The sequence below is a fragment of the Cygnus olor genome, chromosome 1 (assembly GCF_009769625.2).
Source record: "Cygnus olor isolate bCygOlo1 chromosome 1, bCygOlo1.pri.v2, whole genome shotgun sequence".
Taxonomy (NCBI): Eukaryota; Metazoa; Chordata; class Aves; order Anseriformes; family Anatidae; genus Cygnus; species Cygnus olor.
In genome coordinates, this window is record NC_049169.1 from 142,204,303 (window position 1) to 142,231,261 (window position 26,959).

Here is a 26,959-nt window from a genome sequence, read left to right on the forward strand (position 1 = left end):
AAAATATGCCCACAGAGGTCATCTTGCTCAGAAGGGATATCCAGAGTATGGGACAGAGATCACAGGTGATGCATTTGGGAACAAGACAATATTTATAGTTGAATGGGAGAGAAAATGTCAGATAAATAAGAGTATCTGAGAAATTAGCTTCTGGCCTGGCCTGGTTTCCTGTTGTCACTCATTGTATAAAAAATAGTCATCACAACTGAAGAGAAATATGGACTATGATCACTGAGTACTGAGAATTTTATCAGTGCATGGTACGTAGAAAAACACCTGTGCAGGGTATAAATGTGCTGACTTACTGAGAGAATTTTTGATGTCCGATAACCCCTAAAATATCTCATCTTCATGGCGATGGAAAGATCTAGGTTATTGTTGTATAGTGAAATATACTGCACAAACAGGTACAAACTTTGTGCTTTTGTTTACTCATGTAGCAAGATTTAACACTTTAACAGCAAACAATTTGTGATTTTGTTTGGCTATAAGGAGTAAGCTACAGGCTGTGGTGCTGGGTCTTTCTTTGTACACCTTACATTGGTGCCCCTGACCTGAAACAAGGCACTAAGCTGAGCAGAAGTGATGACGCCACTTTTCTACTTAAGTCCATTAAGGAAGGGGCACAAAGAATATGGGAGAAGGTTGGTGAGAAGTCTGTGACAGTTCAACAGCAATGCTATTTAAAGATACACAGTATTAAGGTTTTACTCTAGAAAAGAAAATTGCATACAAAACTGTTTAGCCTTCTCTAATCAAGAGATATTTTCTAAGTTCAGTGATACGGTAGATTGACTTATTTTAGACCAGTGAAGTTGACAAAGCTGCAGCACACAGCAAATAATCAGGTTGTAGGTACCTGTGGTTCTGTTAAGCTGTGAAAAAAATATGCTCTGGAAAAATCTATGTAAGATTCAAAATTTGATTTTCCAGTCATGCAGTTTGTACCCGAGTGTGTTTCTACTGCCACCAAGGAGCCCTTGGCATTGCTGAAAAACCAAGTCTTAAGGGTTTTCATCAGGTTGTCATTTACAAAAAGGTAGTTATTTCCTCCGAAAAGAACAGCTGCTGACTCAGGTATGTCCCAAGAATGTGGCAAACTTTTATTCTAGGAGATGGGACCATTTGTGAAACAGCATCAAAGTATGTAATCTTTGGGACTTGTGAAGAGACATAGGCTTTACCAAAAGAGCATGCATGTAAGGATACTGCTCTGAACTCTTTGCTGGGAAAGGCAGTCTCTTATGGATAAATATATGGAAATTAAGAACATTAGCATCAATGGAAGCCTGTTTCCCCCAATGAGAAAGGTAAAATTGCGAGTGGATTAACAGTAGAGAAAATAAACTCACTCATGGGTAACTTTATTAGCTCCAGCCATTTTTTTCTTCTGATAATAAGTACATAGTAAATTGATAACAAATTTCTGAGATAATTTTCCCATTTCAGCTACATTTTCTTAAAGAAGAAACTAAAAGTGTTATAATATCTAGAGATTAATTAATTATTATTATTATTATTATTATTATTATTATTATTATTATTATTATTATTATTATAATTCCAATAGGAAAAATCACAGAATTCTAGTTATTTTTTGTTGTTGTTACAAGTCATTAGGGAACATTATTGTGAGAGATTGTGAGATGTTTAGTTTTAATACTTTTGAATTACATGAAGCATCTTACCATTTCCAACATTGCAGTCCTGCATTTTGATTTGTTGAGTTGGTCCAAATGTTACAGGGCATGCTCTCCTGACCAGTACCGTCAGTCTTCTGAAAATTACTTGCATCCTTAGAGTTAATCATCTGAGTTATGTCTTTATATGAACACAAAGGGAGAGAGACTGGTGTTCTATGAATGCAATTTATCTTGCCTGTCCCAGGTATCTTGGTATGCGATAAATTCCTCTGTGATTTTCTCCCTCTGGCAGAAATCATGCCACCTAGTTAACACTATACCTGTAGATACCAGATGTGCAATTTCAATGAGATGAATTCTCTTCCTCTTTTTTTTTTCTTTCTTTTTTTTCCAACATTAGTTAAAGTGTATTTTCAAGGTGGGTGGGAGACGTATGCTAGCTCCCAGCAGATGTAGCTTGACAAGTTCTTATATCCTTTTCCTTACGAATGAAACCACTCTATACATATCCTATCTTCTACAAGGACCTCAAGTTATGAGACTTCCAGCTCAAGTTATGAAGTTCCAGCCTAGCTTCTCTCATATTATCTGAAGGGTGGTGTAGTCTTCTAGAGACCCTTGTCCATAGGAAAGGATGGGAGCTATATTTTAAAGTGCTTTCAGGCAGTGGATTTTATTTTGAAGTTATTTATGAAAAAAAAACCTGTGATACAGAACAGTTTAGATTCAGATTTAGAATAGTTTAGACTTCTTATTATTTATTTATTTATTTATTTATTTTGAGAACTCGTCTCAAAAAACTGCATGTTCTATCAGGAAAGTCTTCCAAGGGAGATTTTCATAAATCCCTTATTCTAACATTTTTATTTTAGGTTTTTATTAAAATAATGGAGTCAGCAAATAAGTTATTACCAGAGGTAATGATATGCAATTGTGCAAACCCAAAACAACACAATACAGTCTAGAAGACAGCCAGACTTCCCATTCTACAGCCATTGGTTTGCTGTAAAAAGCTATATAACAGACACCAGCAAAAATTAATGAAAGAAGTACACATCATTTAAAATTAACTGGATATAATGCTTAAAATCACCCAAAGACTATTTCTTAATCAGCCATCTATATGTGGTCTCTGTGGTCTCATGCTGTGTACAGAGCAGTCACAAATAATTAGTCTGCATCATAGTAAACAGACAGTGAGATGAAATGGTCTTAGAGAGAAATCATTTCAGATGTATTTTTCTTTGTATCTGTATTATGCACTAGACAATTTTGATAGTCTGTTGATAATCTGGAAATATTTGAAATGTAGTGGATTGAGAAATTAAAAGTGAACAACTATTCTGTTAAAACTGTGTAACACAGGACTCTCAAATGTAAATGCATTTAATATTTGGTATGCCTTTCTATTTCAATAGCAATTTTTCTAAAAATTCTACATACACATTAAACTGTTTATTATGTTTAGAATAGTGAAAAGAAATATAGTAGTGTGCAGTATACACATTTCTAAGGTATAACAAGACATCCCACTCAGCAAAGGGAAACTTAACATAAATCAACTTGAAACTCATAAAAGTAATAACTTACATATATTTTATTACTATAGGCACATTTATTAGGATTAAAATTTTACAATATCATAATACCCCTACTGGCTCACCTAAAAGTATTAATGTAATAGGAACACTTAATAAATGTATATCATACAGTAGGTATTTTCTAGGAAAGGGTGGCTTTCAACCCCAAGTGTTTTACGTCATAAAGAATTTTTAGCTGCCATTCAATATTCATTCCTAATTCATAAGCAAAAATAAAGAAAATAGGAAATACACACATAACATTGGAGTGCTTCAAACTGACTAAATGTTTGTACCAGTTTTCTCCCAAAAACATAAACATATCCTTCAATAAAACAATGTGCCTTCAATGCTATCCCTGCAAATGGTTATTCCAGAACATGTTCTTGTATGTACTGAAAATGTTTTTTTTTTTTTTTTTTTTAAGTATTCTTTTCAGTATGTTATTTTAAGTGTATATTTCATTCAAAATTTTTATCAGCATCATTTCAGGCATTAGGTCTTTAGCATTGCTAATATCATAAATTCAATTGTCACTGAAATATCAGATGTCATTGCAACTTTAACAAAAGATAACTAACTTTTCAATTTTTTTCAGCCACCGAATAAAGAAGCTAAAATTTGGCAGATTCTTTTGATTTTTTTTTTTTTTTTTAATCCTGTTAGCAATTCTAGCTGGTTGAATGACATTCAACTCTATCAAATCTCTATTGAATCCTCCATAGAACACTCCAGATGTTCTTCACCTTTATGTAACACACACTTTTCCAGCTGTTCATTATTGGTCTTCATGACTTCATTTTGACAACTACACATAAAGTAAAGAGCACTTCGGGGGGATGCTTAATGTAAAACTACAGCAGTCATATACTTGATGCGTTATGGGATATTTAGATAGCATTTGTTTATCTGGTACATCACTGTGGGTGGGATTCATCTCACCTAACTTCAGACACCTATACTGTCAGCTAGTCATCCCATGGTCTTCTGGAGACTGATAAGCATATTTAGGACATCAATCAATTGACAAAATTCTACTTTAGGAGGAGATGAACCATGCCCCAAAAATTCCTATCCTATGCACTCACTGATTATAAAGCCTAAGGTGATTAACACAGATGCAGATGTCGGATTTGTAAACATCTACATTTCATATTTGTGTCTTGTGGAGTTATAAGAAATTCTTAAGCTCCTGTGCAGATATTTTGGGATTAGTGTGTCTGGAGTGCGAAATGATGCTGACATAAGGAAGAAAAAGAGCGGCACAATCTGAGCAGTGGTGGTACTCAAAAAATTTGGGGGGCATGTATTTTGCTAAAGTAATTTCAGATATGTTCTAAAGCTGGCATTTGTCCTTAGGGAAGTGAAGAACATCTGTTACATTTACATGTGGCAGTGCAACTACACCACTGTTTGACTGGGACAAGACATTTCTGAGTGAGGAGAGGAGTAAGGAGGAGGAGTTACAGGAACCTACCTCTTCCTGCTGTGCAGGCCAAAACCCTCAAGGTAAGAGCTGCCATTACAACAGAGAGGCAAAGTTCATTCTTCACCTGTCTCTTGAAAGTCATTGACATTGAAGGTCATTGACAGATTAGCATTCAGTCTTCTTGCAAAATTATCTGTTCTGAAAATGTGTGTTCCCAGAAGACATGCTGGAATGGTATCATTTTACAGCATCAGTCACATCTTAACACCATTTAAGACCTCTTGCTACCATCTCCCTATATAGAAGAGACCTGTGTATTGGAAGAAAAATGACCATGAGGCAAGTTCTGACTGAAAATAAAATGCAAATATATGATACTGTGAGCATTATTCAGTGAATATACAAATAAGCGATGCCATCTGTGATAGTTAGTTATTTCAAATGTGATTTCAGGATCTGTTTTATTTTTTGTTTTCAGTGAAGCACAAAAACTGAGGAGTTGTAGGGAAATCTGTCCTGAAGTATTTTCCATCAGTATATACACTTCTTCTTACATTCACTTACATTTCATTCCAGTACTTTCCTTTCCCATTCCCTTTGTCAAAGAAAATCAGTTGGTTCGAGGAAAAGGATGCTCACTGTGAGAACAAATTGGCATGGTATTTTGCAGATCAATATTGATTTTTCCTATACAATGCATATTTTATTGCTAATTGTATGCTAGGCTATTCCTGTTTGGATATATGCAAATATTTCTGAACTTTTTGCTTGGTAAAATAATAAAACATAATTTTAAAAAATGCATTTCAATATATGTAGAAAAACAAACCTAGTTTAGACTTTGGACAGATGGTCCGATTTGGTGCAGCTGAAAAATAGCACAATTAAAACCTAAATATTGTATGTTTCCACACTGTATGAGTCAGAGGTCAAATGTAGGCACTTATTTTTAATTTTGCCAGAAGATCTTGTATAGTGCACCATACAGAGCAAAACTAAGCAAGATTAATGCATATTCCTGGCTAAGTATGATTGGAACTTTCTGCTGGCATTTATACATAGGTTTAAATTCATTAAAATATAACTATCTAATATTTGTTTTATATGACTGAATTAATTACATTTGTAAATGTTAACACTCAATGACAGGTCTACACAAATCACCTCATTAAAATACAAGTAGACTGTGCCTGAACTCTTAATTTTAACCCACTTTTAACTCACCAACATAACTGTTGACTTTAAGGACATCGTCCTATGGAGAAATTTGTTTATCATTTCCATTATATTCCTTGTTACTAATAAAAGAATTAGTGAAGGACTGAAGAAACCAAAACAACAAACTGACAGGACTTTTAATGGTAGCTGTTACCAAAGAAGAATTTGACAATATAAGCTGGTAGATGATTTCCCTTGTCCTGATTGAGAAAAGACTGAATGCAACATGCAGAAACATAGCTGCTTTAAAGCTTATAAATGTTAGAATGGAAAACTGAACATTCTTTTTCTTTATATTCACTCTTTTATGGTCTCTTTTAAACCAAAGGAAGATAAATTCAAGTGGGTTTTAGTTTCTAAACATTCTGGTTCTAGCACGTGGTATAAAAAATAGGTGCACTCTTTTTGTCCTTCCAAGTGATTAATGTGTCTCCACTTTACTGTCTTCCTAAGCTGTGCTTCTGTTGCACAGTCTGGTACTGATAAACCACTCCCAATTGTTTTTTTTTCGTTTATTTGTTTGTTTTTTTTTTTTTTTTCCCCTCCTTTCTTGATCAAAGTCATTCAAAAGTCCCACCTCTCCTTAAAACTATACTTGAGCTGCTATCTTTATCTGTTTCTGATTATCCTAGAAGATTTTAAGATGAGAGACTGCATTTTATTTTCCTCTAACTCTGCAAGTCTTTTGTCTATGAAAAATATCCAGTCAATTTTAACAGTACCTTCTGTGCTTCCTGAGGCAGGTTTGGTAAAAGAGTGAATAAACCCTCTTCTACATGTGAGTAGTATTTGCTAGTTAGGCAGATGATCACAAGCCAGTGTATATCACGTGCTCTAACTAAATATATATGTCACAGAGAAAAATCTGGGCATACAGTCTAGAAAAAGGAGAATGGTAAGACTGAGCTTCAAAATGTTTAGCCAAGCCCTTCTTGTTTAAGAAGATGCCTCAGGAATTGTAATGCCCATGAGGTACATACAAACAGATTTGCAATTGCTAATGCTTATTCCAGAGAGTCCCTTTTTGATTGCTCGACATTCAAAATATCTAGCTTGAAACTGTGAAAATGCTGAGCTTCTTCAGGGTTTCAGACTTTATCATTTTATTATTTTTAACTTTATACATTTTACAAGTCAAATATTTTGCATTGTGTCCTTTGCCAACACCAAACAAATACATTTTAAACTATTTGTGTGGAATTTGATGCAGAGAAAGTAGTTGTAGTTCATTATTACTCTCTTACAGCTCTGCTTTAATGTTAAATAGGTCAATGTAGACTACCCTAGACAATGTACTAATTTAGATTCTACCTGCATATCTACCAAACTACTTAAAGTTTGAAATACGCTTGTTTGTTTTATTTATAAAATTTTCCTGTCTATGGAAATCTCTTTGATCAGATGAGAAATTGCATAAAGATTCAAAAAAAATGTTTTGTGGACACAAAATTTTCAAAGAATCATCGTGTCACTAATTTACATAAAAATTCAGTTTCATTTAGAAAAAAAAAAAAAGACAAATCATTGCTGAAAGCATTTTCAGTTGGACTATACAGAAACCTGCTGAGGTGGATGCAAAGATCAAAACTAGTGTGCTGCAATTTAAAAAATCCCAGACAAATTCTTAATAAAGATGCAAAGTTGTGTTCATATAAAATTTCTTTGAAACTGTAACACTTGGCATACATAAATGTCATGCTATAAAAGAAATGCTTGTTCAGATACACTTCTCTTTTGATTCTGAATCAAACAGGTAAAATTATATTTTGTAATGGCCCATAAAAAGCAGACATCTTTAATGCATATCATTCTGAAAAACTTCAAACTGTATACATGCTTTTTTTTTTTTTTTTTTTTCTCTGTAAAAGAGTATGGCTGATCAGTTTTGAAAGTCTATTGCTCCACACCAATCCTGGAAACTCCATGAAACATTCCATAGGTTGCTATGTAGGTTCTCCTCTGAATGTTTTCAGGTGTTTTATGAAAGCCTGAATGCTAAGTCCATTCAGAATGGTGAGGAAAACAACAAAAACAACCAAACCAAACTAACAAACTAACCAACCAACCAAACAAACAAAAAAAACAAGAAACCAACCAACCAAACAACAACCCTAAAACATAAACCTGACAAAGTGCCTCAAAGACGAAACTTGTCATATGTATACTTCAGAAAAAAAAATAAAAATACACCCAGTGTCTATTATATTGTAAGCAGCATATACTTGCTTTCTGATGATCCGATAACTTCAAAAGAAAAAGAATTTTTAGTTTTCCTGCACTGGCATGTGTCAAGCAATGTACACTATGGCTTTCAGAGCATAACCTCTATATTAGAATATAGGTTTTCTCAGATTACAGACAAGGCGACATATATGAGAAGAATAGGTTTTCATGAAGTATTGTGGCGTTTTCATATACTACTAAGTTAAGAAGCTAAAAAGACATACATAAATTTAAAGATTTTTTTTCTATGTATGCAGAACTAGCAGAACTATTTTGATCCATTTTGAAGCAGAAATACTTTGTTTTCTCTCAGCCAGTTAATTGATGCATATTATGCTAATTTTACATTTGGATCATTAGAGGACATAAACCAGATTTGTGATTGTTTTCCTTTAAGAGATTTTTCCCTACAACTGTATTGCATATGGTTTCATACTGAATTGACTGCAAGAAATCTGAGGAGTTTTGCTTGTTCATAACAAGTGAAATATTACTGACTGATACGAAGAAAATTTTCTTCATTTTGAAGTGTCTTTTTTTTTTTTTCTTTTCTTTATAATCAACTTTGGAGTAAAGCAATGACTTTACATGATGACGTGTGAAGTATCAAGTATCTTACAATACTTCCCTACGTTCATGAGATTACCTAATATCAAGTATAGCTCAATTCAATTTCTGAAGCACTGTAGAAATATTAGAGAATTAACAATTTCCTCAGCAGAGTACTCTGTATTTAATTCCCCATTTTCCTGAAACAAAAGTTGATGCATCAGTGTTGAAAGGAATGATTTTCAAAGCACCAGTATTATCACAGAAAAGATGTTCACCCATTCTCAGCCATTTATATCAAAATCATGAAAACCCCACAGCATTGCCTGTTCATAGCAAAACAAAGTGATCAGTGTACAAACTGGGCATGTAAATAGCTGATTCCTGAGAGCCAGAAATAAAACACAACATCATATGCAACTCAAAAAATTTATTACTTTCCATCTCTACTATTTAAATGCACTACATGCATGCTGGTCATAATGTAGATGGTCTTCTGTGCATACTTTCTGCCTGACAACAGACCTACCTTTTCTCAGGAATGTCAATATGGCCGTAGGGGGTGAAATATAAAAGCAGAGAAAGCACATATTGCTTCTTCCCTAGAATATTCTCCCAGACTCCAAAATTTCCCAGCTTGGGGACTCACTGAGTCACAGGTGGATCTTTGCAATTAGTCATAATGCCTTAAAAATATGTTTTCTCTTCCTCCTCAAAGGATCACAGCATATCATTCTAAATTAAAAATCAGATTTAGATGCTCTACTTTGGGTTTAAAAAAGTTTTTAGGTATAGTATGGATCCTAACCCCAAGAAAGTTTTTCACAAAACATTTTCAGAGTTGTACATTATTTCAGGAATTTATATTAACTGTATATTTCGGACTACAACATTCCCTGCATGACAGGGAATATCGCTATTCATGTTCAGGGGTGTTCCTATTTGAAAGCAAGGTATATCTGATTGTTTGTTTTCCACTGTGTCTTAAAGCTGAGCTGAAATATTTCCTTCATTCCCTGACTAAAACGTGGAGAATAGAGAACCTCCCCCCAAAAGGATGACAGTCTCTTTGGATATTTACCAGTGAAAAGAAGACCTCACTTCCAATTCTTCCTCATCTGGAAGGATTTTGAGCTTCCAGTTGTGTTTACATGCTTATGACTTTTGAGCTCAAAACATAGGATAAAGAACTCTAGAGCTGTCCCCAGATCTCTTACCTTACACAGATCTTGCAAAACTCTGTCTAGATGTTCTGTCATCTCTAATGGGAATGAATCTCTTCCTTTTCTTCTTTGTCTCCATGGTACATTGCAGACATTTCCTTGACGGTGCTACAGAACAAGGAAAACAACAAAAACAAAGAAAAAAACCACAAACAAAAACAAAAACAGAGATCTCAAAATGAATAAATAGAATCAGAATCATCTCCCTGTTTCAGCTGAAGGACAAGAAAGAAAAGCTCCTATTTAGTTGTGCTCAGTTAGGCCAAGTGTGAGTTCAAGTATCTTCATTTTGAAAATGAGTCCAGGCTTTCCACTTTCTGAGTAAATGCTTAACTGTTAGACTGCCCTATAAAAGGGTTCAGGGTACTAACCTTTGTTCTCTGGATCTTCACTGCAACGATAGAGAAGCTAAAAGAGGCAGAACTTGAGCTATACTTTGCATTCCCCAGTTATTACTAGATAGCTACCTGCCTCTCAGGCAGGAACATTGCCTGGCCCTTTTGGAAGTCATTGCTCTGTGTAGCCAGCATATGGCCAGGTATCAACTCATACAATGAAAGAATTTCTGATTCTATAATAGAATGTTTCTAGATTCTAGAACCTATGATTCTAGAACTCATAGAATCATAGAATATCCCAATTTGTAAGGGACCCACAAAGATCATTGAGTCCAATTCCTGACTTCACAGAAGACCACCCAAAAATCAAACCAGATGTCTGAGAGAATTGTTGAAATGCTTCTTGAACTCTGACAGGCTTGGTGCCATGACCACTTCTCTGGGGAGCCTGATCCAGTGAGACCACACTCTCAGTGAAGAACACGTGCTGGTTTCACATTGATGGCTAGCTGAACTCTACTACACTGATCTCTCACTCCCTCTCACCAAAGGAAGTGGGGGGAGGAAATATGATTAAAAAGGGCTCAAGGGTTGAACCTGTCCTTGTGGACAGGGAGATCGCAGGGAGATTAATGTAATTTATTGTCTACTGCTAACAACAGACCAGAACAGAGAAAACTAAAAGCAAACTAAGAACACCTTCCCCTTTCATCCACCCTCTTCTACCTTCTAACCCTCAGTAATGCAGGCAAATGGGGAATGGGAGTTGTGATCAGTCCATAATGCTTCATCACTGCTGCTCCTTCATCTTTACTCTCTTCCTTTTCTCCAGCATGGGGTCCCTCCCATGGGATGCCGTCCTTCCCAAACTGAGCCTGCGGGTACTGCCCACAGGCAGCAGCTCTTCAAGAACTGCTCCCACATGGCTCCGTACCACGGAGTCCATCCCCCAGGAGCAAACTGCTCCAGCACGGGTCCCCCACGGGCGGCAGCTCCCCCCAGACCCCCTGCTCCTGCATGGGCTCCTCTCCACGGGCTGCAGCTCTGGCCCGAGGCCTGTTCCTGCGGGGGCTCTCCATGGGCCGCAGCCTCCTCCAGGCCACATGCACCTGGTCCACCGGGGGCTCCTCCACGGGCTGCAGCGTGGAGATCTGCTCCATGTGGAACCCATGGGCTGCAGGGGGACAGCCTGCTCCACTAGGGGCCTCTCCACAGGCCGCAGGGGAACTGCTGCTGCGTGCCTGGAGCACCTCCTGCCCTCCTGCTGCACTGACCTTGGTGCCTGCAGGGCTGCTTCTCTCACATGTTCTCACTCCTCTCTCCCAGCTGCTGTTGTGCAGTTTTTCATTTTCTTAAATCTGCTGTCTCAGAGGTTCAACCAGCATTGCTGTGGCTTAGTCTTGGCCTATGGTGGGTCACTTTTAGGCTCTCATCCAACATGGGACAGCTTCTGGACTCTTCTCACAGAGGCCACACCTGCAGTCCCCCTCTTCATCCACTCAAAACCACCTTGCCATGTAAGCCCAGTTCAGAACCTTTTCCTACTATAAACCTCCCCTGACTCCAGCTGAGTCCAAAAGCCTCTGCTTCAGGATTTGCAACATGTACCTTGGGTACCCCCAAAATATTTCCTGTATCCAACTTCTTTGAAGACTGTCATAACTGGAAACTCACTAATAGAGTGAATCCAGCTAAGTCCTACAAGTATCCATAATATCACTGGAAATATGAAGGCTCCGTGCAAAAGCTGCAGGTGAGGATGAGATTAACCCTATGAAAACTATTTGAAGATGTTGTATGGAATGTTATCATACGGCAGAAGTGATCCAGCACTTCTGGACAGTGGAAATTCACATGCCCTAATTGCTCGACTCCTTTGTTGCCAGTTCTCTGGGGGAGATTTTAAAAAGACATTCTCACCTAGGATGGATACAGCCTGAAATCTTATTACAACCATAAATGAATTTCCTACATGCCTGCAATCTTTACTGAGCATCAGTACCTCTTCCTGTAAGTCATGATCAAGCCATAACCCACTCTGTGAAGAGGCAATCTGTCACAAAAAAAAAAAAAAGTGAATAACATATATGAACTTTATTTCCCAACATTCACCATATTTTTAAATGTTCCTACCTAAAATAAACACTGTGGCACCACTTTTCAGTTTGCTACTTCTAGAAACAGCCCTAATTGCAATGACAAAACGCCAGTTCAGAAAGCATAAGATTTGTTAAGGAAAAAACATAAATTCCCATTTTATTGCTTCTTCTGATGGCAAATCTAACAGAAGTCCTGGAGAAATTCTTAAAGCACCTAAATTTTATGTGTGCTCCAATAGCTTTTCTCTTCCCCCAGGGAGAAAAAAAATACCTCAGTATGAGATAGTTTTGGGTCTGGAGACTCATTGTCTCCTCAGAAATAAATCTTTTTTTTTTTTTTTTTTTTTTTTTTTTTTAAATATATATGTATACTAGACCAGAAATCAAGTTCTAGTCATTTTTATATGTGAAGTTTTGTATTTAATAAATGCACAAAACAAGGAGACCAATAGTATTTTATAAATTCTTACTTTAATAAGCTGAATAAATTGCTCCATACTTTTAAACCACTGTAGAATGGCTATGTATCAAAATATGTACCTTTTTTTTTTTTTTTTTAACTTTATCATGGCTTTTTCTTCTGAGTAATATGATCGGTGTTGTCTTCAGAACCACATGGTGTATTGATAGGCAATATATTTATATTATATATATATTTATATATATTTATATGTTTATATATTTATATTTATATTTATCAATAAGCAAGCTTAATCACTTCACATGTTTATTTTTTTTTATTTGTAGCTCACAAAATATCTGTGTCAAATTTAGTTGTACATAATAGTTTTGCTGCAAACTGAGACTCAGGTAAAGGTTAGGGGATATGTCCTTACTTACTACATACTATGCTGAAACCAAATCCATACCACCTGTTTTTTATATTTCCTTCTCATTTCAGGAACTGAGGAAAGGATTTTGCACTTCCGCTATTATGGATCTTGAATATATTTGATTTCAATCATGATCATGCCCCACTCAATATATGTGGTATTATTATGTTGATGGTCCATTGCCAGATGATAGGAGAATCAGTCTGGCTACTGCTGTGGAGACAAGCTGGGTTTGACCAAAGGCAGTAGAAGCAGCAGACTCAAATTTCTAGGGCTTACTAATTCTTCCCTTTCCTCTTCTCTGTACCTTACTCTCTCTTCTTCCTTGCTCTATCTCATGGCAGGAGACTTTTGACCCTGACCCCAGACAAACTCCTCATCCATGGGTTGTCATCCTTTACCACTGCTGCCAAGAAACTCATAAACAACTCTGGCAAACACACAGCAATAGATAACATTTATCCCAAAATGGACTAGGAAGACAATGAACACAGATTAAGAGATATCTACTCAATGCTGTAGACAAAATGCAGAGATCTCCAATATAATGTTAGAGGTGCACTACAACTCTGTGTTCCCTTTGGTGAGTGTCCTACAAGGTCTGACTGCAGTACGGCGGTACTTACATTTCCCTAGGTAATGAGCCTTTCCTCTCAGAAAGGACTGAGCACTATTGTGACTCAGCCATATGGCTCTGCGTATTAAATATTTGTTGCTGATGACTCTCTTGACTGTCATTACATGGTGCAGGTATGGATGGTCAAAGTACTTGTAGATGGCCCAAGTCAGGACATGGATTAGCCACAGAGGCCCTCAGCCCCCTGCAAAGTTACCTGGCCCACAAAGATGATTGTCTCCCTGGCTTTTTGCTGATGTTTTCTGACTCAAGAGCGTCCAGAAGGAGGCAGATGAAGGCAACCACCAGATAGTAAAGTATCCAGAGATAAAAAGTTCTGGGAAGTTTGCCTTCTCAGGGTTATCTTTATTTCTGAAAGAGCCTTGACTGGCTTGACTACCATCCCTCTGTGTTTGGGTGTGTTTCCAAGGTATAACCTGACATTTCTGCGTGGAGATGTACATGTAAAGTGGGACAAAGGCATCCATAAATGTTCTGCTCTAGTTCTTTCTTACACCTTTATTCCTTTCTCTATATTTCTTGAAGGGTGAAAAAAACAAGTAAAAAGAGAGAAAAATATATTTTTTATTTCCCCAGATGACTAATTTTTCTCACATTCCTAAATCAAGATAAGGTGACTACCAAAGTGTGAATAACTTCTCCCATGCAGCCAAGGACCTCAACCCTGACCTGCAAAGACCACCCTCCCCAACACCAAAGACATAATTATACTTCCGTGCCATATTGATCATGAACTCTTCCTGATGTTGTCGCTTGTGTAGACTTGTGTTTATTATAACATGATACTTTTGTGATCTTGGGTGCTGTGTAATTGAAAAGAAGAAATACAAAAAATTTAAAAAAGTTTCAGTTTAGCTTACTCAACTGCCACAACAAAGTGGCTCAAAACAGTGTATCATGCCTCTAATGTTTCCCATTAATCATGTGATGTGAGTAATATTGTTTTTGAGGTATGCAATAACATAGATGAATTGTGAACTTGGGTCATGGTAAGTAAGCAATAAACACTTTATATGGGGAGTAAATAAAGGGAGTAAAGTTTGTATACACAGCTCTTACTCTTTTCAGATGCGGAAAATATTGCTGCCCAAGCTAAAACTGCCGGTAACTGGCTCCCAGTCACTTGCAGCCTAAATATTAACAACAAATTTGCCTGCAGCTGGGCCACCTTTTCTGTGACCCTGTCAGATCTTATTATTTATTCATTTGAATGTCTAAAATGTAGCTACAGGTGCATGTCTTGTGCTTTGGATCTCTGTTCTGTAATTAAGAGCACAAAATAAGTAAAGGACTTACAAAAGTTCTTTATATATTAATAAATGAAGCCACTGTATTTCTATGTATTTTTCATTTTTAAATCATTGCAAGATATAAGGAAGACCGACTAATGTCAGCAGTGCTGGAGCAGAGAGGAAGAAAGGCAATATCGGTTGTAGTAATTTGTAAGTGAAGAGAGATTGTACCTCAGATAAAACCAACTAATAGCAAGACTAGTTTTAGATTTTATTTACTTACTTATTTTCATTAGAAAGGGGACTGATACAAGAAAGTCTTTACAGACTTTTTCTCAACCTTTGCTACAAAAGATACCACACAGTTCTTTATTCAAAGCTAGGTGTTCATCTAGTCACGAACTAAATAGCACTAAATAGATTCGCTGATAGGCTGAGCTTGCTTTTTTATCACTCTGATAGAAAATCTCTTCGGTGGGAGCAAATCTCTTCCAATAGGATATTTATTAAGACCTTGTAGAACTGGAGAGCACAGTTCACTCTGAAAAAGATGAGGTATAATTTGTAAACACATTGACTCTAAACTGAAATAGAGATGTGTGCTGGATAGGAGTCTGTAGTGGGTAAGAATTGTTTCCTGGGTAAGGAAACGGCTGCCAGACATGCAAGTACAGCCCAACTGACAGAACATTTCAGAAGGTGACTGAATTTAAAGACTTTAATCTGCATACAAACAGCTCAAATCCAACACAGGTGAGTTGATTGGCCGAAAGCCATTATTAGTTGGTCATATTACAGCTGTTAGGGTATGTAAAACAATTCTGTCTGTTCCAGGTTAGTTCCTAATGGAAAATATTACATTACAGGAACTATTAGTAATGTTGCTCTGTTGACACCATGCTACTTGTTGGCAGTCACTTCAGAGAGGTGAAAGATGGAACGGGGAAGGTGAATTATTTTTTATTTTCATTTTATGTGTGTGTTTGCTTTTACTTTCAATTATTTTTTAATTTAAATTTAAAGGTGTTTTATCCCCTTGGTCAGTGTTTTAGAAAGCTTAAAAGGACATCTGGGAAATTGTGATGGCATAACAGCATTCATAAACTCAGTTCTGATTTGACCATTGACTGCAGTTTTTATGCTGTCCTCATAGCCATCCTAGATATATATTCCATGCCTGTCAAATTAATGACTATTCTTATTTTTATTCTCATCTAATCACTGCTGCAGCACTCTCTGGTTAATGTGCAAAATGATTAGTTTTTCAGTGATACCTCAGTATACAAAGATTATAATGACATATATTTTAACTCATAACTTTATGCTGTGATTTCAAAATCATTGCTTTGCTTGCTATTCTTTTATTGCTCCTGCATTATTTGTCCTATTATTGTGAAAGACTGACAAGTTTCTGTTGAACATAATTATTAGTTAATGTTCATACACTGTGTAAGTGCAAACATTTAGTCTTAGAGCTTATACAAATAATACATTTTCATTGCTGCAGAAAGTAACAAATTTTAAGCTCTAAAATGAGACCTTTATTATATATGTGACATTCCATTAGAGCTTCTTTCTTATCAGAAAGAAGCTGATGATGTCAAAGGGTAAATAGATAAAGTAGAACCAGAAATTAAAGAAAAAAAAAATCCCCCAATTTTCCACTTTGAAGGAGATTGGAAAACATGACACACGGTACCTCATGATGCTCAAGTAGATTGGATACACCTGAAAGTGATGTTAAGAAAAATGTGTTTCCCTATTGACTAATGTTCTGTGCCATCCCTATATGGAGCTAAAACTTGAAGACTACACTATTCCCCTTAATCCTTAGTCATCAAGCTCATTTGATAGAGGGATATGAATACCATTTTTATATCAGCAATATTGGCTTTGGAATAAATGCTGAGTTACTAACATCTATGCTAGGATGCCTACTGATACGAGTGAGAGATCTTCTTTGATGTTAAAGGTATGGTTCAGGATTTTATTTTTGACAACATTTAAGCTATTGTCTTTATTTATTTGCTTAGCATGTTATTGTCATATTTATTAAAAGACAAAGAGGAAAAATGTTCCTCCTAAAGACAACCACATTTCTGGCCTTTTCCTTTTCCTTTTTTTTTTTTTTTTCCCCCCAACTTCTCTAATTCTTCTTTAGCTCTCTGAGTCTTCCTTTCATTCCTTTGGCATTTCCTGAAGAGTTATCATCTTTGCGTACTTCCTAATCACTTATGTCAGCATGAAATCCTTGCTTTTGTTGCCAATGTAAGCCAATAGGTAGGATTTATCTTGTCTAACTTCACATATGCTCCCCTGCCCACTCTCACTTCTCATTCCATGGAGAGAATGAGGCACTTTTGGGAAATGACAGGTTCAGTTCACTTACCTGAACATAGGTGCCTGATGATATTTGAAAGAGTCTAGCTAAAGCAATCCCACAAGACTTACTAAAATGCACAGTCTTGCACCCTCCCAGAGGCCAGGAACATAACATAGGGCACAGCAATCTATGTTTAGGATTAACCCATTTCATTTCAACCTCCAATAAACATCCAAACTAAGGCCAATAAATTGTGCCCTAGGTATCCCACAGTGGACTTTTGTGTTTTAAATAGTTGTTTAAGCTACTTTTACAGGCCACTGAAATCTAAGTCAATCCATTCACAAGAATGTGGGGAGCTATTTAGCTCACTTTCAGGTAGGCACATTTGCTTGGTCTGCCAAACCACTCCAGAAAGTCTTCTGGCTGAATTAACTACACTGCATCTAACTATAATAGGACTGTAGGCAGCTATATATAGGCATCTGAAATCATTCATTTGCAACACAGAGCTATTGTCTAGCATTATGTTTACTTGAATCCCACCCCTGACTTATAGGTGATTTCAGCAAGGTGAGATAAATCACACCCTACTCCATCATCAACTACAACGGAGTCCCAAGAGACGCATAAAATGTAGGGAATTTCACATCCCTCAGAATAATTGATTAAGGTTGTCCAGACAGGAAGATAACACTGTATCAATAACATTTGATTCAATAAAAGAATTTGTCTTTGCAACCCTCAATGTTCCAAATATACTTCTTCTTTTGAAATGACAGAAGGTATGAGAGTGTTGTAAAGCAGCCTGTACATTTTACATGTGGATCCAAGATGTCTTGGGGTGAATAAAAGCAGGGAGCCTTGTCTACAGCTAGCACAGTCCTCCAATTTTATGTTTGCTCAGGTAAAATTGACAAAGACCTTGAATCACTGAACTTTGAGACTGATATAAATTCAAGAAATTATCTGTTCCACCTTAAAGCAGGACCAAGTTCTCCTTGGATGTTCCTAACTTCTATTTGTCTATCTTATTTTTAAAAAAATCTAAAGGAAGGGATTCCAGAACCCTCATGGGCAGCCTTCTCCAAGATTTTGTCACAATAACAAGAAGCTGTTTATTTATTTATTTATTTTTCTTTACAAATTTTCCTCTTTTTCTTTACTTTCCTCTACTTTTTCCTCTACTTTCCTCTACCATTTCCCTCTACTCTTTCCACTGCTGGCAATGAAGAAATGATCACCATCTCACCATCTGTATAACATTTTTTCACTGTAGAGGATGACAGTCATGTTCTGTCTTAGTCTCCATTTATGTATGCGTGTATGTATTTGTTTATTTATTATTTCCTAGACTCACTTAATTCTCTTAACCTTTATTCACAGATCATGTCTTCAAAACCTTATCTCATTTTTAATTCTTTCCTCTGGGTGTCTCACATTTATCTTTCTTAAAGTATGATGTTCAAAAGTGGACACAGAACTCGAGACTCAACAGGGCAGGCTGGACAGAGTAGTGTGCTGCATCTCATGTGTGACAACCCTGCAACCAGCAGCACAAGAATATTTGGAATAAGAAAATCCCATTATCAATTTACATTTAGCTTATGACTGATATCAAGCCCCACATTTCTTCTCTATTTCCATCTCAACATCTATTCCCCATTTTATAAGTGCACATAAATATTTTGGATTTAAAAAAAAAAAAAAGTTCCTTAAAATCTTAACATTTCAACCAATTTTGGAAATAATTGGGCAGATAAGTCCAGGGGGGTGCAAGATTTGCAAGTTTTCTTAGAATTTTTTTCACTTTTCAGTAAGAAGAGGAAGGGACCAAAGATCAAAAGACAAAATTGAATTACTGCAACTTATTTTTCATCACATAGATTTTTCCAGTGTGATAAACTACTTTCAGTCTTATAATTATCTCAGAAAGGGAGGAATGGGACAGAAGGACTTCATATGACCACCTCAGGGACAACACATTCGAAGAGTTGTCATAGAGCATTTACTAACATACTAAAAACAATGTTTTTCACTTCATAGTTTTTTGCATTTTTTGGACATGGATCAAAATAGAAACATATTATTCCAGAGCCTTCTGGACAGGCAACTGCAGCATAGGATGACTGGATAATGATAGAGACAATGAGCCTAACAAAAAAATACTAGGGAAAAAGCACAGCAAGAGGAGATAGCAATGAGTAAGGCAATAATCTAGATGATTCAATTCCATGTAAAAAAATAAGTGAGGGATGAATATGGAGTAAAACTTCAAAACTTGTCCTTATTTTTAGAACTTGCACAACTCTAACTATTAAAGAGACTTCCTAAGTCTTAGTAGACATCCTGTCTTCACCAAAGTCAATGTAATTTTTTTCTGTTGAATGGAGTGGAAGCAAAATTACACTTTCCGATCCATAATCTTGAGCCAGCAAAAGTATATTCTGTTTATTTGTTTGTTTGGTTGGTTGGTTGTTTTTTCCTGTTACAGGATACTTAAAAAATGTTAAACCCTGTGATACCGTCCCCTCTCCTGCTCCTTCTCTCTTGCTTCTTCCTTCCAGCATCCTCCCTCCTCCCACAGTTGGTTTCACAGAATTAAGGACCAAGGCCAGACACTTTTTGAAAACACAAGAAAAACTATGGAAAGAGGGTATGGGCTGAGGTATGCCACTGCCACCATTAACACTGCACCCTTAAAGAGCATTGTATAAGTAAGTGGATGCCTGGTGCCTTCACGCTGAAGCCCTTGTTATCTGATACACCTAGATTGACATAAATCAACAAAAGATTACTTTGAAACAGAAGAACGTTTCTGTTCCAAGATAAGGGAATGGAAATTCAGGCAGGAACTTCCAAGAAATAGTTTTTTTTTTCCTGGCATTTTACAATCATATTATGACTCCTTTTCCAATAGTTGAGCTCTGTGGACTTTTCCTAACTTGTGGTTTTAGCTTGCTTACAGTAAATGTAGAGAACAAGACTGCAGTGTAGGAGCAGGGACCTTCCTAGGCTCAGCTGGGGCAGAAGTGGTACTGTGGCAAGGGCAACACAGGTCTCGTCTTAGAGTTATTCCTCTGTGTTTTTAACCAGGGATACCTTTCTCATACCAGTAATCTAAACCTACTGCCACTGACAGAATTAGCAGGTAGGCTGTCTCTTTTCCTAAATAGTCTGCGAAACAAGCATTTGCTGAAAGAAAAATGAAAATTACCACTTAAAGTCAATATAGTTGATAGCTCCTACTTAACATACTTAACAAGTTGGTGCCTCAGTGATCAGCTATAATAAGGAAATGCTATACTCAACTCCTTATCAACAGCCTCAGTCTTGGCAGCGTTGAATTTTGAGATTAAACCAAAAAAGATGAGAAAAATGACACACAGTACAGTATGACTTTAGTTTTACTTTAGCCTGAGTAGGGCTGAATTGAAGTTGATGATTCAGTCATCAACTGTTGAAGGTCCTGTTGATTCTTTGCCAAAGCTACTTTTTCAGTATAAAACATTTGCAGGCTAAAGCCTAATACCAAACTGCATTAAAGCATTTTTTCCTTGTATGTGTGTTTCTGTGTGTGGGCTCACATGAATTTATTGTCATTCCATCATTCACAGTGACAGGCATTGTAGCTTCCTGTCATGCCATGGCACCTTGCAATGATGTGAACTTTAAAAATTTATTAAGATAGTAAGTTACAATCAGTTAAAGATAAGTGACTTTGCTTAGACTGAAATGGAAAAAAAAAAAAAAGACTTGGTTGCCTTCAGTACTAACAGGTTAGCACAGTTCAAGCAGCCTTTTGTGGGTAATTCTATAATGTTACCAATATAGTTCAACTGGTAAAAGTGCTCCTGTACCTCTTGTCACTTACTCTAAACCTAAGTGATATTAAGGCAATACATATATTTATACTTTTAAATTTCCTCATAAATAGGATTTTATCCCAGATAAATATAGATATTTTAAATTTAGATATCTAAGTCTGCTCTAGTCATACTTTTTTTTTTTTTTTTTTTTTTTTTGTAAAGGTCATTATTCATTTTAGAAATGTTAAATGCATCGTTGCACTGGAAGTGCTTGTTTTTCTCTGTTCAGTACAGAAGGGAACTTACGGTGAACCACTTCAGTCTTAAATGTCTAACTCTTGGACATCTAACCTAGTGTAGATAAGTGCATTTTCACATGTCTTAATAGGTAATCGCTCAATTTAAAAAGAAAAAAAAAAATCTCTCCATGCATCATGCCTTGGACCAGATTTGAAGTTATTTGCATAAAACAGCAACTAAATAGACGATTGAGGGTAGAGAATAGATCCATGAGACACTGTGGAAACCATTTTGTAAACGAGAATAATCTTTCTTTCTTTCTTTCTTTCTTTCTTTCTTTCTTTCTTTCTTTCTTTCTTTCTTCTGTTTAAATTCTTTTTTGTCTCTCTAAAAGCATTTGGGTTTCTCCATGTTCATTATTAGATTGGAAATCTTAGAATCTTTGACCATATTTCTCTACAAATGCTACTTATACAAAATGCTAAAAAAAATATAGTTTCTACCAGAAATACAAGTATTACTTAGGGCAACAGTACCAGTAGTAAATGAAAGCATGTAGAGCAGGAGAAAGAAGAAAAAAAAAAATCAAACAAACTCCCTTTGCTGATAAATCAACCTTAGACTCAGTATGAATCATCAAATTTAATATTGTCATGATCAGTATTCATGGAAAATAAATGATGCCAAATATGCTTTAAGAAAAAAGAAATCTGTTTAAATGGTATTAATGGTAAGGCATACTACAGCAAGGTGAACAACACTGATAATATTAAATTAACCCAAGAGGCTCCCTAATCAGGATCCCTATGCAGAAATCTGCTTGCCAACTGTCGTTCTTTTTCCCATTGGTTTAGTTAAGGGTTGAAGTTCTTCTTGAAGTTTCTTTTTTAATCATTAGATCCCGACCTTACAGTTTTCTCTGACTACTTTCCTTCAGGCTGTCTTTGCTCCTGTCAATTTAGGATTTCCAGGGAATTATTCTTCTTTGAAATGCATATTCCAGGCTTGAAATACTGGCATATGTACACTGTAGAGTAATTGTGGAGGCCAAATGTTTAATTACACATGACAGCTGGAGCTGTAGGAGTCCGAGGCATGCTTGAAAACAACTTATGCCCTGTGCAGTCTTAACGAAAAGGAACAAAATAATATATATTTAGGTTCTGTGCCACATGGTAGCCGCTGTTCTCTCTTTTCACAACTGAGGGTGGTTTGCGAGAAGTTCAGCTGCTTTCACTTCTGCGTACTGTCTCTCTGAATATATACTATTTTTTTCCTTCATGCAGTCTAGGCACAAACTTTTAAATCATGCAATAATGTAAGAAATGCTCAGTGTTTTTTTTTTGTTTGTTTGTTTGTTTTTTCCAAAAAACAGAAAAAAAAGGTTTTGGTAGCTTCCTTAATACAACGTTACTGAAACAATTTTATAAAACCACATTACTGGAAATGCCAGAATCAAGTGATTTAATTACTGAAGATGCAAATAACATTTATATTTACCCCATTACATGTGATTTAGTCAGAAATGAAGCAAATAGCATAACCTGACTTCTAAGACTTCAGGAAATAAATATATATATATTATATCAACACAAATATTTGTCTACATTTATAGACAGAAAAATTTGCAGGTACATGAAAATGCAAATTTAATTCTGTTTATAAAAACATTTCTTCTCAGGAAGACAAAAGTAAGAAGTTATTATCTATTATCAGTATATTTATTGACAATGTTTGGCTCTTCATCTGACATAAATTCATATAGCTCCTCTAACAAAATCCCTGTGTTGCTTTAAAAAGGTTGGTGGTTTGACTAAATATTTGACACAGCTTTTCTCTATATAGACATATATATGTAAACACACACACATTTTACATTATTATTATATTGAATTATTATTATACTTACTGTGCAAAAGAGACTAAAATTTGATATTGAAATTTTGGCAAATCTGATTTTCTTTGTGTTTTGTGTTACCTAAGCACATCTTCATTAAATTATACCACACTATGAAAGGGATTTTTTTTTTTTCTTACTATATCCACACTTTATACAAGATTGAGGTAAGATTTAATTTAGCAGTGGTGACATTAGTGTTTGACAGGAAAATAACAGGCATTGTTTTAGCCCCAGAATGTTCAGATCCACAGTGAGAAAAATATATCACCAGTGCTCAAGTGAAAAAGAAATTTCACTTCTTGCAAGGAGGTCTTAATGAATATCTATAGTTCTTAGATGAATAAACAAGAAAACAAAGAACAATATTATATTTTCTTAATGTCTTTTATGTAAAGAGAGAAAATGTGAGGTTAATTTGGCAAATGACCTTTAAAGAATACTGTTTTGTGTTGTTGGAAATAAACTGCTTTGTACCGTAAGTTAAGAATGAAAAATGTTATTAGTGAGGAAGCTAAAATGAATTCCCTCTAGCAAACAAATGTGAACACTTGGCATCATTGCCATGAATCAGCAAGGTAGCCAAACCTCTTAAAGTGTGAAGCAAAATTTCAGTTTTAAACTATTATGTATTTCTTGAACAAAGAAGGTTTTCTCTGAGATGAACCTGCTTACTGTGAACCATTAAGAATCACGTATTAGTTTTTCCCTGCAGTTCTTGTGCCCTTATTCTGAGAATTTGAATGAAAACAATTCTGTCAAAATGTGTAAGAATGATTTCAGGATTTTCTGGGCTCTGTTTACCTGTATGTTTAGAAAATAAGATGGAAAGGATGACTGTGAAGTCCCCAACAAAATAAGTAAAAAATTAGAAATACATCTAACAAACACTGTCATCTACCACCTCAAAGCTCCAAAATAAGATATGTAAAAGATGGACTCTAAAGCTGGAAGTCAATTGTGAAAGTGGGGCAATGAAGTGTGCCCGAGTGTATCTGTATGAAACCTATGGAATATATTGTACAAGTGGCTGCTTCTAAGGCACAAGAACTTGTATCCCATCAGTAAGGAGATTTCATCTGCAGGTAGAACCTTGATCGGTCTCCACATAATGGAGAAGGACCTGAACATGCTTTAGTGAGCATACTTACACATACACTTGCACACACTTGTCATGGCTTACAGATTTTTCTGAATCAACCAGGGAGTTGAGATACACTTTGTTGTACCTCAGAAAGTAACTATGATGATGGATTGCTTAAAGCTCCGTACCAGAAACCCTGAAGGAAAGTCACAGAATAATGGAATCATAGAATGGTTTGGTTTGGAAGAGACCTTTAAGATCATCTAATTCCACCCCCCGTGCCACAGGCAGGAACAGGGACACCTTCCACTAGACCAGGTTGCTAAAAGCCCCGTCCAACCTTGATGTCACCTTATTCCTCGCTCCCTTCTGAAACATTTCTACATGTCAACCCTCTGCCTCTTGTGGAGCAGAAGCACCCATTCCGCTAAAGCTGCCCTTGTCCCACTTGCTACAGTACGGCTGTTTTCTTTCCTCTTATAGGTTAAGCTGCTTGTTGGAGATGTCATATATAGCTGAAGGTGTTTAGTTTCAACTAAAATGAAGTAAATGTCTTTGGCAGTTTCAGCCTGACACATTCCTAAAGTAAGTTCACAAAATACAGAATGTATGGTCTTTTTTTTTTTTTTTTTTTCCCTAAGGTAACAGGTTTGAAGCTATATCAATATAATAAATAGTAATGGTATTTAGCAAGCTTTTTATTCTCTTTATGTTTTCTGTTAATGTAGAATAACATCAGCACAGAAGATTGTATAGTACAAAGAAAAAAAATCTAAGTCTGAAGAGAAGGGAAAGATTACTTTAAAAATTTTGACACAAGGAAAAATGCTTACACTGTTGGTATTGTGGGAGGGTGACATGATAGATTAACACATTTGTATCAATCAGGTTGGTTTTCAGGGGCTATTTTATTTCACTGCAGTCTTCCCTTTTTCTGGCCTTTTTGAATAGCACTTATTCCCTTGTGATATTATTTTCCACCTCTTTAAATTATTTGAAAGTTATTTTAAGTCTCCTGTTTTCAGAATCAACAGGTGCTTACTGATGTAAACAAAGCTCCTTGGGAAACAGATGACAACATAAAGACCTTGTGAAATGTTTTACTTTTAATAAGTAACATTATCTGAAGTTTGGGAGTGAGCTGCTCTAGACCAGCTTTTAATTTAAACCAGGCATAAGAATCCACATGTTGACCTACGGGTTTCACCAGAGCCAAATAAGAACAGGAAGTGATGCCCTGAAAGCAAGCCAGAACACCTGTACAGGTCACTTTTTGTCCATCATGCTTAACTAATTTTTCTCTGCCCTCTGACCTAGTTTTCCACAGTGCTGTTGAGATTTATATCTTTCATCCTGCAAACACTCCAGATGCCTTCAATTAATGAAACCAGCCTTAACTTTATAATCTGATAAACTGCAGTGTTACGGAAACAATTATTTTATTATTGTATTGACAAATTATCCTATTAACAAGTGGCTACTATGAAAATCAATTAAAATCTTGGTTGATATCACTGGAGAAGGTAAAAGGTGCAATTAACTAGTGAGTCAATTAACTGTTATTCTATATAATTCATAAATTAGTTGTGACCAACCCAAAATACATGATTTGTATTGATAATAAGAACACAAAATTATTGGGTGACATAAAAGGTGACATGATATAGGATTTTTTTTTCTTTGTTTGTTTTATACCTACCTTTGTTTTATATCTACCTGAGTGTGTACTAAACAGACCCTTATTTTCCTGCATGAACTGGGCATGTTGCTTAAAATAAAACCAAAACCAACGAAACAAACAAAACCCCTGTCTTTATGCAGAGATTCTAACCTATTTTAATTTATTTTATTTTCAGAAAGAAATGTGATGTGATCACAGACATATATCGTGTTGCAGTACTATAAAATCTATCCTAGAAAAATCAAACCTGCAGACTTGCTGGGTTAATAGTAGATGCTATTATTTCAGTAGAAAGTGTTAGTCAATATATTTTGCAGAAGGCAACACATTCTTTGATGCAAGCAAGGACTTTGGTAGGTTTGCTCTGATACCCAGGGAAAAAGATACATTTTTTCTTACAAAAAGCAATAACCGATTGAAGTACTTTCTGTCAATAGTCACTTGTACAGTGTCTTAGTACTTCCCCCTCAACACCCCTCATAAAATATGCTGTAAGCAAAAGTAAGTAAAGATATATGTAATGTATAAAATATACATTACACTTCAAATGATCTTAAACTATACATTGAAGAGTACTATGGGGAAACATCAGCACCATAGTATGAGAGACAATGAAACTTCTAAGGTAAAACTATACTTTTGCTCAACTATATTATACTTAATGGAGATTAAAACTTCTAAAACCTTTAAGTGGAGTCTTTGGAAAAAAAAAAAGTTTTACGTTGTCATTGATCTACTACACTTGGAGGTGGTGTAAAAAAGGAATACTTACATATGCAGACACACACACACACATATATATATATATACACACATATATCTTTAAGAGAATGGAAAAAATATGGAGGGAAGAAAACCTCCTCAGGCAAATTTGGATAGATTATTGTTTTTTGGAACTTTTTTTTTTTCTTTTGAGGGTGG

General features: G+C 35.8%; 1 long non-coding RNA gene across 1 annotated transcript in view; it reads left to right on the top strand.

Annotated features, from left to right (window-relative positions):
* The first annotated feature begins 3,893 nt into the window (after positions 1–3,893).
* The window catches only part of LOC121062832, a 68,293-nt gene continuing 45,227 nt past the window's right edge, over positions 3,894–26,959 (top strand). The window contains exon 1 of the long non-coding RNA XR_005815710.1: positions 3,894–4,732. This is a non-coding gene — a long non-coding RNA (uncharacterized LOC121062832). The remainder of the gene's footprint in view (positions 4,733–26,959) is intronic.